This window comes from Peromyscus leucopus, chromosome 1 (assembly GCF_004664715.2).
Source record: "Peromyscus leucopus breed LL Stock chromosome 1, UCI_PerLeu_2.1, whole genome shotgun sequence".
NCBI lineage: Eukaryota > Metazoa > Chordata > Mammalia > Rodentia > Cricetidae > Peromyscus > Peromyscus leucopus.
This window is the reverse complement of record NC_051063.1, coordinates 189,101,868-189,116,395: the sequence shown is the minus strand read 5'-3', so window position 1 is coordinate 189,116,395 and position 14,528 is coordinate 189,101,868. Positions and strand designations below refer to the sequence as shown.

General features: G+C 37.6%; 2 protein-coding genes across 2 annotated transcripts in view; one reads left to right on the top strand and one right to left on the bottom strand.

Moving 5' to 3' along the window:
- The window catches only part of LOC114683972 (zinc finger protein 420-like), a 593,185-nt gene that overhangs the window by 160,230 nt on the left and 418,427 nt on the right, over positions 1 to 14,528 (top strand). The window lies entirely within an intron of this gene.
- LOC114683971 (zinc finger protein 420-like) overlaps positions 1 to 14,528 on the bottom strand; it is a 37,092-nt gene that overhangs the window by 20,967 nt on the left and 1,597 nt on the right. The gene's annotated exons all lie outside the window — the stretch shown is intronic.

Here is a 14,528-nt window from a genome sequence, read left to right as displayed (position 1 = left end):
TGACTTATACTGACATATAGACTAACCTATTACCTACTCACTTCTAAGAATATAGTCTGAGCACCTAAATTCCTTTTTAGATCCCCTAATCAATTTTAGCCCTTATTTAACCATACCAGAGAACTTCTATTAGTCACTCTCCCTTTGTGTAAATGAAAGCTGACAATTACTGCTCTATGTGTAAATCTTATCACCTCTCTCTATGACCCTGAAAAATTCAAGCTTCGCATTGCATTGCCAAAGAATTACTGCTTGTATGTGTATATAAACTGGTAACCCCACAGCACTTGTAGAATTGACTTAGAAGAATAAAATGAATAGACTAAAAGAGCATAGTGTACATAGATTCATCTAATATCCCTCAGATTAGATCCCATCCACCAGTAGTGCTGTGGGATGGTCTGTATATCAAATTACTCTGATTGGTCAATAAATAAAACACTGATTGGCCAGTGGCTATGCAGGAAGTATAGGTGGGACTAACGGAGAGGAGAACTGGAACAGGAAGGCAGAGGAGACACTGCCAGCTGCCACCATGACAATCAGCATGAAAAGATGCCAGTAAGCCACGAGTCACGTGGCAAGGTATAGATTAATAGAAATGGATTCATTTAAGCTGTAAGAACAGTTAGCAAGAAGCCTGCCATGGCCATACAGTTTGTAAGCAATATAAGTCTCTGTGTTTACTTGGTTGGGTCTGAGCGGCTGTGGGACTGGCGGGTGACAAAGATTTGTCCACAAAGACTGTGGGTAAGGGAGGAAAACTCTAGCTACACCAGTAGTGTCTCTTCTGGACTCTGAGAAAGTTATCTGGGGATGGACCCCAATAGCTCTTGTTACCTCCCCACATGCTTGTTGCCAGCCAAGCCCACCCAGAACTGCTTGTAGGAGGATGTTGCACCCAATTTTCTGACCCCTACTCTGGGTTCTGAAATCTTCAGATGCAAGTTATCATGTCTAACTTCTCATCTTGGGAATACCAGCCTCTAGGGATTGAAAACACATGGCAAAAGACAACAGACACCCTAAATTCTTATGATCCCCTTTCACAACACAAATTAAAACAAAGAAAAAATGCCCTTGGCCCAATGTACAAACCATACCTGTATCCCCTAAGGAGAACAAGTTAAATGATATCCAATATACAGAACTAAAAAACCTGAGTCATGTTCAAGATGGTCAAAATATTTAAAGCATGTGAGTCACCTCAAATATACGAAAATGATTCATGGGCAGCAAAACAGTAACAAATGCCTGAAGGAAATGAGGACACTATAGGATATAAAATATGAATATGATGAGTAGTTTGAAACACCAAACACGCAAACTGAAATGAAACAAAATACAAAAAAATGCAACAAGCATAATAAAAACTCAAAGAGATCACATAGGGGACACAATATCAGACTTGAAGACAAAATACAGGAGCTAGAAGGCTCAGTCAAAGAAAACAAGGAATTCAAGTAAAATGCTCCATGAAAGGAGCACTAGTTAAAGTGAAGTTTCAGGCGCATAGTCTACTCTCACACGAAATATTCTAAATGTTAAACAGTAACTCACTCTGGAGCACTTTACTAGAAAGCTGGATAATCATTTTGATCACTAGGCAAGTGAGGTGACACTAAAAAGCCATCTTTATCTTTTCATCACAGACCTCCACTATTTCCAGTCAAATATCCAGAATTACACTATTAGCAATGTTGACATGAGGGAAAACATTTCAGTAACTCACGATTTTGAAAGGAAATAGGTATATCAGGAAACCAGTGGTCAGTCTACCAATTAACACCCCCTTGTTGAATTCATCCTGAGCTATTCTGTTTTTCACCACTAGATGGTGAAATTCTGGCTTCACTAACACAGAATCCAGTTTGTCTTCTGGGAGGCATGCTAAAGGGGCTTTTATATAAAGCACAGTGAATTCAATTTTGGTGAATGCAAAAACTTGTGGCTGTGCAAGATGCAGAAAATAAGCAATGTATAATATGGCCACAGCCCTAAACAAGTTAGTTACACCATCCCATCTATGGCTCTGGGAATATTGAGGAAGAGGAGGTGGGAGGGAAATAAGGGGAAGGGGTGAATGGCCATGTCATACCATTTTCCAGACTCCACACAGCTGTTGTAATCAGTAACCCAGAGCAACTGTACTCACCTGCACTGGTCTCACTCAAGACCAGCCATAGCCACAAGCAGTCTAGGAAGGGGAGAGGCTCACAGGACCCCATCCTTTACCTCTCAACTGTGATTATGGACAGATTTTAGGAAAGGGGAATCACTATGAAGCTAATGTTCTCTGACATCAAACCAGATAAAGACACAAAAATGAAAGTACAAACTGACATGGTAATTTCAAAATTTTTTGTATTTTACTAATATTTTGTCATTTCACATGATATACCTCTTAGTGTGCAGTCACATCCCTTATTTCCCACAATCCTGGTCCATACTGCCAACTGGCTTTCTTTCTTTCCTCTCTCCTTTTCCTCATCTCTTTCTCTCTCCTTTATTCCTTACCTCTCTCTCATGTTCATTACTCTTCATTTTATTTTTTGATCCACTTAGATTAACCAGGACTATCTGTGAGACTGTCGTTTTGGAGCTATGTGTTGGAGCTGGTAAGCTCAGCAGAAGAAACACAACTAAAGACAATGATTCCCTTTCTTGAGTCTATCCATAGTCACAGGTGAGAAGTAAAGGATGGAGCCTTGTGAGCAGCTGAGAACAAACACAGAGACCCACAGCAAGACAATACACAGAGAGACTTTGGAACACACAGCTCTAAATTGGATGTCCCCATCAAAACCACCCTTTAGAGCTGAGGGAACCTCACAAAAGAGGATGTAAAAAGAGTTTAAGAGCCAAAGGGGATGGAGTATACCAAGAGAACAACTAGCATAGATCATATGAACTCACAGAGACTGAAACAGCAAGCACAGGACCTACATGGACTGGCATCAGGTCGTGTGTGTGTGTGTGTGTGTGTGTGTGTGTGTGTGTGTGTGTGTGTGTATTATAGCTTTCTGTTTAATAATTTTATGAGATTTCTGATTGTATGATAGAGTGGGTCTCTGATTCTTGTGCCTGCCCTTGGGACTCTCTTTTCCTTTTGTTGATTTGCCTTATCCAACATTGTTGTGATGATTTTTATTTTAGCTTATTATATTTTATTTTGTTGTGTTTTGTTTTTACCTCTAAAAGCCTGTTCTTTTCTAATGAGAGACAGAAAATGGATCTGGAAGGGAGGGGAGGTGGAGAGGAACTGGGAGGAGTGGAAGGAGGGGAAATGGTAATCAGGATATATTGTGTGAGAAAATAATCTATTTTTAATAAAAGGGGGAAAAAGAAGAGAGTTATCTTGTAAAAATCAATGAATTCCATGTCCTTTTAAAATGAGAATACCAAGACAAAAAAATTACTGGTGACTTTGGTCTCTACTGTTCTTTTGAAGGATCCAAACTCTGTGTTTTTCCTGTTCTTGAAACTATGAATTATGTATATTGAGATTCTGAACAATTATTACAATGGAGAGGTTTCCATTTCATTAAAATAATAGTTTTATTTAAGTATGTGATTTTTCATCTACATGTTTTTCTATACTATGCATGCCTACATGATGCCCTTGGAGCCCTAAAGTTGGTACCAAATCTTTGGCACTGGAATCAGGATCTGTATTGAGCTGCCCTATGTACAGAGAATGAAGCTGGGTTTCTCTACAGGTAAGTACATGCTCTCACTGCACAGCTATCTTTCCATCCTTCAGGTTTACACTGTGGTGCACATTTGTTATGGAGTCAGTAACTAACCTATTTTTTTTAATGAAGAAAAAAAAAATCATAAATGATACTTTTATCTACACAATCCTGTTAGGCAAATGAGCTCAAATACTAAAGAATAGAGTTGAGTAGCTTCAATTTTTCAATTGAGTTAATCTACTCAAAATTAATAAAGTTAGTATAATTCTCACAGCTAATTCATTCATTTCAACCACAGATTTTTATATTTTATCTGAACACACTGACATATAGTACATTCATTTATAAATATTATTCTCATCATTCTATAGCCATTGCTATCAGCAGCTCTCAGCAGTAACCACATATGGAATTTTGAAATCATTCATTCATCAGTTTTGGTTTTGTCTAGTCTTAGAAAAATTTAGATAATATTAATACTATCCAATGCTGATTTTTCCATTTGCTTCATGACTATCAAAATATTCCTATTAAATAACTTCACAAAATATTTGAATCTATTACTTGTTTGGATTGTTGGGTATATGCACTGAAGTTACAGTCTTTACTTGTAAAAACAGCAACAAAGAACTCCTTTGACTTTTATTTATTCTATGACTTCTGTATTCTGTATTCTCTTCATTCTGGAAATGATGTACTATTGTACTAGGGCTCAGAATCTCAGCTGAGCATATTCAAATACAATCAGGTGAGGGCCAGCTGCAGACTGGATTGATCCAGTGTCCATATTTGAGCAAGGTCAGCAGTTGTGGAACTTGAAAGCACAGTTTTGCTCATAATTTTTGCATCTGAGATGTGACACTGGGATCCTGACTGATGTCAACATACTTTCATAATGGCACATTCCTGCATCTAGATCGATAATGTGTATCTTATATTCCCAACAAGTTTGCTGACTATGAGACTACAATGCAATACAGAGTATAGTAAATACAATAGAGTATGACTATTCTAGAAAATATCTTTTATGAAAATTCACTTTCAGGTTTAAGTGACTGGATGTATTTGGTTAAATAAATGTGTTAGTGATATCTGTGCCCCCTGCCTATAGAGTTTAGAAGAAAGCATCAGATCTCTTGGAACTGCAATGGTGCCCTAGGGTGCTGGGAATTAAACTATGGTCCTCTGGAAGAGCAACCAGTGCTCCTAATTGCTAAGCCATCTCTGTAACACCTTTAGAAAACTTGTCTTTGACTAATATTTATACCTCACCTATATCACAAAAGTGCCAATTTCAAATGTGTCTTTTACATAGGAAAGCATTTTGTCCAGGAGCTCATGTAATTTTCCTGGAAATTTTCCTGGACAAGGTCTGCTAACATTCTAGGATGTTGCTTTGGACTTCTCTCATGAGGAGTGAGAATGTTGACTCTACTCAGAGGGCTTTGTACATGGATGTGATGTTGGAGAATTACAGCAATCTAGTCTTTGAAAGTAAAAATGCTCTTCTTATAAAATTCCTGGTTCATCCTTTGTGTTTATCTACTGTAAACCTATGTAAACTCCCTGAAGTATTTAGAGACTCCCAGAAATAAGGGAAATGCTGGTTATCAACATGACCTTTTCATGGTTCTTCCTTTACAATTTCTGTGTTCTCTGGAAGAGTAACCAATGCTATATACTGCCTGATCGCTCCAGCCCTGTTATCTAGTTTTTAATGAAAACTTCAAAGAAAAATTAATATTCAGAGCAAGGAAGTACACTTTAGTAAACATAGTAATTGGAATGTTCTGTTTTCACTATTGGATTAAACTATTCTATTTCTAATCTTTAAAATGGAGAGGATTTAAATTACAGAAAGAGCTTCTGTAAGCATGTTGTGAGCATATTGTTTATGATGTTTATTTTTTGAGATGTGCTCTCTATAGTTAGTCCAGGTCCAGCATGATTTTAATCATAGCATTAGGGAGGCTAAAGCAAGAGGATCTGGTGGGTTCCATGCCTGCCTGGGTTTGTTACATAGTTCTTAGCTAACCAATGCTACATATTATGACTGTGTCTCAAAATGGCGCATGCCTTTAATTCCAGCACTGGGAGGCAGAGCCAGGAAGATCTCTGTGAGTTTGAGGCCAGCCTGATTTACAGAACGATATCCAGGACAGGCACCAAAACAACACAGAGAAATCCCGTCTCGAAAAAAAAAGTATACACACACACAAAAAAACAAAACAAAAAAAAAAAAACCCAGAAATTTCTTTCATGATACTTCAGAGAGCTCCTTTCTCAGAGTTCATTATTGTTCAATCAGTCACTTAACTGACCTTCTGCAAGGTGTACAGTTTAGCTAAGAATGAGAAGTTTATTATCATTCCTTGCAGTTTGAGTGGAGGTTTTTCTGAGCTTACTTTTAATGATAGTGAAACAAAAAAAGACCTCTGCTGAGAACTCTATTCCTAAGAATTGCTAGCTTACTTTTCCTAAGGAAACAGCACTTACTGAATCAATTCCTATTATCTTTAACTATGTTAATTTTCTAGACAATTATCAGATGTGTGTTAAATATAAGAAGATCCGAGATGACAGCTCAAAGCATATTGTGCATCAGCATGTGAATATCCAAGAGAAGTCTTATAATTGTAATGAACTTGTCAAAACGATTCATGAATCCTTCCAATTACATGTTACAAGTGATACTGCAGAAAACTCCACAAAGTATAGATTTGGAAACCACAGAGATGCTTTTATTTCTGAAAATCAAACCTAAACAGTCATAAACGTGGGAACATTAGAGAAGAACTTTTCAAATATAAAGACTGTGTAAAATGTTTAAATTTGTGTTCTAGCCTTAGTCAAATCCTATAAATCCACAGTAGAAAAGAACTCAAAAATATAGAGGATAATAAATCTTTTGATTTTAAACATAAACCCACCCTGAAACAAAACCACAGAGGAAAGAAACCACGGCAATGCCAGAAACGTAGAAAATGCTTCAAGATATACTCAAACCTCAGTGGACATAAAGGAACTCATATAAAGGATAAAACCTATAAATGTAGAGAATGCAGTGAGCCTTTTTTGCATCTGTCACAACTCAGAGTACATAATAACATGCATTATGGAAAACTTCTGACAAATGTACAGAATGTGGAAAGTGCTTTTATGATTCATCAGACTTTAAAAGACATGACAGAATCCATGCTGGAGAGAAACTTAACAAATGTACTAATTATGGCAAATCCTTCATTTGCTGCTCACGTATTAGAAAGCATCAGAACATTCATACCAGAGAGAACACTTACAAATGTAATAATGAATGTTTCAAAGAATTTATCCAGAAACAACATCTTAGGATACATCAGACAATGCATACATGAGAGAAGCTTTACACATATGGTGAATGTGAGAAATCCTTGACCAGTAGTTCACCAATGCAATACCAGTGCTCCCTAGGAATGCAGTTTGAATGAAATTCAAGATACAGAACTCAAAACACAATTCAAAGTCATTTTCACAAAGTCAAGGGACATAAAGAGGAAACAAGCACCTGAACTCAGAGTACAGGAACAAACTGATTGAAGGGCAAGGGAACTCCAGCAAATGGCTCAGGAAATAATGAGGTAAGGCAGGATGTGAACACTGCAATCTAGAGATAGAAATCTAAGGAATCCTCAACCAGAAATGAAATAAGAAAGGATGATGAGTAAATACTCACTGATCAACATGCATATAACAGCAGCAGCAAACCAAAACAAATTACATACATGACATATGAACAGTGACACTACAATAGCATGCTCTCATTCAAATACAGGAACAAAATCAGTAAGAAGGCTTCTATTTTCTAAAGATTCTAAGCAATCTGTTTATGAACAAAGTAATCCAAAATATATATAAAATTGAGAAAACACTGCATTCAAACCCTTCAAAAGATTAAACCAAGATTTTAAAATCAATTAATATTATTGTAGTGGAAATCACTGAGAAACAACAGGAAAAATCAATTAGAAGACAATATAGATAGTTTAATATTCTGCAGAGATACTAAGAAATTCTTATCAGAGTCCTGCCAGCATTTTATCAGGAAATGAGTAAACAGACCACAAAATGAACAGAATATAAAGGACCTACTGAAATTTTCACAGTTAGGAAATTAGGAAACAAAGTTTGAGGCAAAAATTGTCCTAATTTCCCAGTATGCTTAAATGAAAGTAATGAAATTTGTATAATATTGATATGAACACAAAAATGTGACAGGAATGAAATAAGGACATCATACATATGCACAGTCAAACAAATTATATTTTCTCCAAGTATTAGTTATTACATAGAAAAGAGAGTAATGTGTAGAACAGGACAATCATAAGATGATTTACAGCAGAATATTCCGAAACCATTCCTATAGAAACATAATGTGGCAAAACATAGTTTGGTTCTTAGCACCCTCATGACACTACACAACAGATTTTAACTCTAGGTCCATGGGATCCAATGCTCAACTGTAAATTCTGTACAGGCAGGAGGTATACACAGCACGTATGCATACATTCAAGTAAATACACTCCCACACAAAAAATAAATGTGAAATGTAATTTTAATAAAAGCTATTTTCTGCTAGATGATGGTAGTGCATGCCTTTAATCCCAGCACTTGGGAGGCAGAGGCAAGCGGATCTCTGTCAGTATGAGACCAGCCTGGTCTGCAGAAAGTGTTCTAGGACCTCCAATGCTATACAGAGAAAAGAAACCTTGTCTCAAAAAACAAAACAAAAAAGGATACTGTCTAAAATAGTCATAGTCTGTATTGAATTTTCTATCTGTGGAAATCAGAATGACATAATAGTCTCAGAGTCAACAAATGTTTACGGAATAATAAGATATACATTTGAGGTCTAGATGTAGTTTAAGAACTCTGTGTTGATATCAAAGAGCACCGCAGTGTCATATCTCAGATGGGTAAATTATGATCAGCAAAATTTTGCTTCCAAATTCTATAACTGTCAGATTTGCTCCAATTTTGACACTGGATCAATCCTGTCTGCAGCTGCGTCTCACCTCACAACTACACACAAGACAACTTATGATTTTGCCCAACTCCCCTGCCATGGGTTTGGTGACTACCCCAGGGCTCCATGTGTATCCTGCACAGATGCTCTTCACAGAAAAGCATGCAGATGAACACTCCTGTACTCAGTTAATTTTTTAAAGAAATAAATGGAAGTCTGTCCATCAAAACTTCTCTTCAGAATCTGTACCTACATAAAACATAGCTACAGGGAAAGGAAAAACATAGGGTGGGAGAGCCTTCCTCTTCCAAAGAAAAGAGAACAGTTATTAAATGGGACATTAGTTGATACATAAGTTGATGGCATATGCACAGCATCAAGTCAGTATCTCTAGAAAATTCTTAGTGCTATAATCCACATGGTACAATACAGAGGTGGGGATAGGACTGCTTACACCTTGTCTGAAAATGCTGTCAGCATTTCTAGCTGGTAGAAAATACTTAGAATACAGGACTGGAGAGATGGCTCAGTTTTTAAGAGCACTGACTACTCTTCTAGACAACACAGGTTCAATTCCCAACACCCACATAGTAGCTCACAACCATCTTTAAGTACAGTTCCAGAAGTCCTATCACCCTTACACAAGCATACACACAGGCAAACACCAAGGCACATAAAAAAAAGTAAATAATTTAAAAGAAAGAAAACACTTAGGCTATATTTCAGTTCATTCTATCTGGCAGATACAGTTCATGTATTTACCTTGTGTGTCATGCTGACTCAGAGAACAGACCCATCATGCAAATATCATAGTTTTTTCTCAATACGGTAAACTTGTCATCAGATGTGGTTAAGGCCAATCTCATCATCGTCTACTATACAATATTCACTGACAGAAAGATTATCTTTCCAACTTAGGACTCCTTAGAAATGGTCTGGTTTCTACTTTAGCAGGATGAACAACTTTGTGTGAGAATACTGAACCCTTGAAACCCACCTGAACCTACTTAAAAGGTAGAATATTACAATTCAGCTCATAAAATCTGTTTAAAATCTAATGTGAGTGTTAAATTGCTCTAGGCAACATTAATACAGAATCATCAAATTGGAGAAATGACAGAACGCAGTTGGTGGCTGCCAGGAAGAAGACCATGTTCAGGAAGGTGCAGGGATAAGGTGGATCCTTCCAAGCTTGCCTCAGTAAATTATAGTCTCTCTAAAAGAAGCCAACTCCCTGCTTTTGCTACTAGCTTCCAACAACCCAATCTCATTATGAGCTAATGTAAAGATTATTCACTGATCAGGCCAAGATCTTCAAAGTCCTATCCTATGTGGAAAGACCTTCCCAGACATAGACAGAAGTGTGCCTTACTATTCTTCTAGGCAGTTTTTAGACAATTTCTAAATGAGATTTATTCATTTTATTTTATTTGGGAATGTTCTGTCTGCATGTATGTATATGCACAACTTGCATGTTGGTGTCCATGGAGGTGAGAAGAGGGAATCAGATTCCCCACAAACTGGAGTTATGGATGGCTATGGACCAAGATATGGGTGCTAAGATGGAACCCTGGTCTTTTGCAAGAGCAATAAGAGCTTGTAACCTCTGAGCCATCTCTCCAGCTCAAGGCAGTTCGTTCGTTCGTTCTTTCTTTCTTCCTTCCTTCCTTCCTTCTTTCTCTCTCTCTCTCTTTCTTTCTTTCTTTTGGTTTTTTCGAGACAGGGTTTCTCTGTGTAGTTTTGATGCCTGTCCTCAATCTCGCTCTTTAGACCAGACTGCTCTTGAACTCATAGAGATCTGCCTAGCTCTGCCTCCCAAGTGCTGGGATTAAAGATGTGCGCCACTGCTGCCCAGCCCAAGGCCATTCTTAATACTCTCAAGTTGACAATAAATACTCAGTGTGACAACTCTGAGGTCCTTCAGTCCCTGGCTGCTATCATTTTCCTCCATGGAAATCAACTTTTTAGTTGAAATGTGAGACATGTGTCTATTGTCTTGTCCTACGTTACATCTTATGTTAATCCTGTGTCACAAAATAAGCATTCATTCTGTATGACTCGGTAACTGATTTTACGTTTACATAATTATAGATCCACTGTATAACTACATACACATATGTCACAGTTACATCTTGTATCATCTTATATCTTGACAAGTACTGGGAATAGCAATGATTTCTTATTCAAGAATTTTAGGTTAAATATGGAACAGGAGATGCCTCTTAACTTCCAGAGGCATTCTATGTTTCTTCTCCACCATTTCAGCAAAATCACTCTATTTTTTTCTGTAATTTTCGAATAAGAGGCTCAAATTTCGTAAATGATCAAATGTGAACAAAAATCAAGAGAATTTTCAAAAATCAAGATAAATAAAAAGAACTAAAAAATTCTCTAGAAACCAAATGCAGGTATTTATGAATTCCTTGAGGAATTTAGAAGATACTCAATGAATTAAGCAAGAATAATAACAAGCAAATGAAGTCAGGAAATTCACAGTATAAAACGAGCATTAAAGCAATACAGAGACAGTCTGTCTCTAGTGGTGCACACCCTTAATCCTAGCACTCGGGAGGCAGTGGCAGGCAGATCCCTGTGAGTTCAAAGCCAGCCCAGTCTAGAGAGTGAATTCCAGGACAGCTAAGACTACCACACACACACACAAAAAAAAAAATCTATCTCAAAAAACCAAAATAAAATAGCCTTAAAAAAAAAATAAGCAATACAAAGACAAAAAAATGTAGCTCTGAAAGCTACACTATAAAAAAATAGAGACATCCTCAACTTTGAGGAGGAAAGAGACATCACTCAACATCTCCACTATTCCTACCCAGCAGAAACCAGAGGGCACATGGAAAATTCATTATTATTAAACTAACAAAAAGGGGGGACCTGATGAGCAGCAATAGAAACAGGATATGTCCTCTCTGAAGGTGATTCCAAGAGAAGGTCAGAGAAATTCACAGCAGCAACACAGAATCTGACAACAGTGTAGAGATGAAGGTGAAATGCACAAACATCAAAAGCTCCAATGAAGAGCACCACGTGCAGCCAACTCACCTCAGAGAGCAACATGCACGACCTTCAGGACCTTAGAAGACCAAATACAAACCAAAGCACTGGAGTGTGGCAGTGAGAATGTCACTCAATGTGTTTGGTTTCAGCACATTTCACATATGAAGAGCATGGAAGAGTTTGTTGTGTGAAGTGTTGTAACACACAGTTCTTAATCCAATTTATTTTACTGATGCAAATGCCAAATGCTGTATGGTGATCATGAACTATTTGGAGTAGAAACATGACCTTCTACAGACTGATCAGCTACAAGAACTGAGATCTGGGGCCTGTGGTGACACCTTAGAATAAGAAAACTGTGATGTTTTATACAATTCACTTTCCTCCCATCGCAGACTTCTCTGTTGATGGAATGCTGGGTGACAGCATTTTCCTGTCATAACCAATTTGATAAAACTTCTGTCCATAAACACAAACAACTTTGCTTATTTATCATATATAGGGATCATTCCTAACTTGTTGATGTGAGGTGTCAGCAATCCCACCACGTATCCAGGTTCCACATTCACTCTCAGAAATAGTGACACCCCCAAGGTCTTCCCTAGACTGTTATTTTAAATCTTTATGTAATACTTCCAGATATTTTATGTTTTCTTTTCTTTTTTTTTTTAAGGTTTATTTATATTATTTGGATGGGTGTCTTTGCCTACAGGTAGGTCTGAGCACCTCATGCTTGCAAAGCCTGCAGCAGCCAGAAGAGGGCAATAGATCCTCTGGAACCTGAGTTCCAGAAGGGTGTTAAGAATCAAGGAAGGTTCCTGAAACTGAACATGGAAGCTGCAAGAGCAACAAGTGCCCTTAACAGTTGAGCCACCTCTCTAGAACTTGGTTTATTGTTCCCTAATTAGCTACTGTGGAAACTTAAACCAATGAATAGTGAGACAGAATTCAAGGAGCATGGAGGAAACCTTCTTAGAGTTTCAGGGTGAGTGCCAGCTCATGAAAGACAATCACACAGAAGTGGGGTAACAAAGAAACATTGAGAAATGTTTGGCAGCAAGAGGAACTGGTTATGAAAGACATTTGTCCATAATTATGTCTGGGGGCTTACAAGGAAGAGAACAAGTCAATCTGAAATAGTATGTAGAAAGATGTTCAACATGCCAGACTTGTTTTACCTAATCAAAGCTAAAAAAGTGATTCCTTAAGTATTAGAACTGGAGCTGAAATGTATGACATTAATGTCAGTGTGACCTTATGGAAGTGCTGTGGAAAGTCATACACAAGTAAATCAGAACTGAAGAAGAAATGATGAGTTCCTAGAAAGAAGTGAATAATCAATCCCCTTTATTTAATAAAACTAAAACACACATTAAGCAGAGCTGAATCTGAGCAGCAAGTTTCCTCTAACAGTGTCTGAAGACTGGACAGATTCAGCACAGAATTCTCCTTTCTGCTAGACAAACCTTATACTAATGTCAAAAGGAGAATAGTAAATAAAACACAAAGAAAATGAATGCTACAAAGTCATGACAAAGAGCTGTCTTTACCTTGACACCCAAAATAGATAAGCCCAAACAAATATGTACAAAAGAAAATCACAGACTACTTGCTGGGAAGGAAACAGACACAGACAATCTCTCTAAGTAACAAAGAAATAGAAGGAAAGCTGAGTTGACACCGAGAATGCAATACCTACAAACTAATCAATGTAACACACTAAATATGTGGACTCAGCAAGAGAAAATAAATGACTACATCAATAGATACATGAAAGCCCTGTAGTAAAATATGACATTTGCTCAGTATAAAAGCTCTTAAGCCGGGCGGTAGTGGCGCACGCCTTTAATCCCAGCACTTGGGAGGCAGAGCCAGGCGGATCTCTGTGAGTTCAAGGCCAGCCTGGGCTACCAAGTGAGTTCAGAAAGCACAAAGCTACACAGAGAAACCCTGTCTCAAAAAGCCAAAAAAAAAAAAGCTCTTAAGATGTGAGAAGAGAAGGAACATACCTCAGCATAATAAAGATAAAGAGACACAAAGCTAAACCAAACAGTACAAAAGGACAAGTGGTATTACTCCACATGAATCAAGACTAACTCAACACAATGCATCAGTGTGTTCACAACTCAAGAAAGACAGAAAAATTTAGAGGACAATAAAGGAGCATCAGAAAGCAAGTGGACTGTCTTGAGAAAGCTCAGATCAGACCACTCACACTGTCTACAGATATCTTGGACTCCCTGGCCATAGCATTCATATTGTTAAAAACTGCTATTTAGCCTCGGTCAGGTATCAATGGACATACTCATATTAGGATCCTGCATGCAATAATCCCAATCTGTCAGGCAAGCATACCCACTGGTGTCATAGGGGCAAGATTCTTTTATAGGTACCAGAAGGTTTTCTGGTTCAATATGAGGCCAGCTCCACAGAAGGAAATACATGGATAGACTGGGAACCTGGTGAAAAGCAATGATAACAAAGGTCAGAGACCCTAGGCAGGGAGTCACTACTGATATTTGCTACATGGACAATACTCAACCTGCCTTTAAATGGTTCAGTCCACTCCCATGTCCAGGGTGCTGCTTTCAGCTTGGGTCAAAGAAACTTTGGTTTCAATGGGCAACAGATATTTCAGAGACTCATAACTGATCAAATGGCTGCTTACTACATAGCCAACAATGGGAAATTCATAATACCACATCTAAGATTATTTTCAGTAAATTTTCCATAATCATTAATGAAATAGAATCTGCCAAAAAAAAAAAAAAAACAATTTCCTGTATCAACTGTCACTTGATATCTACCTCACCCCTTCC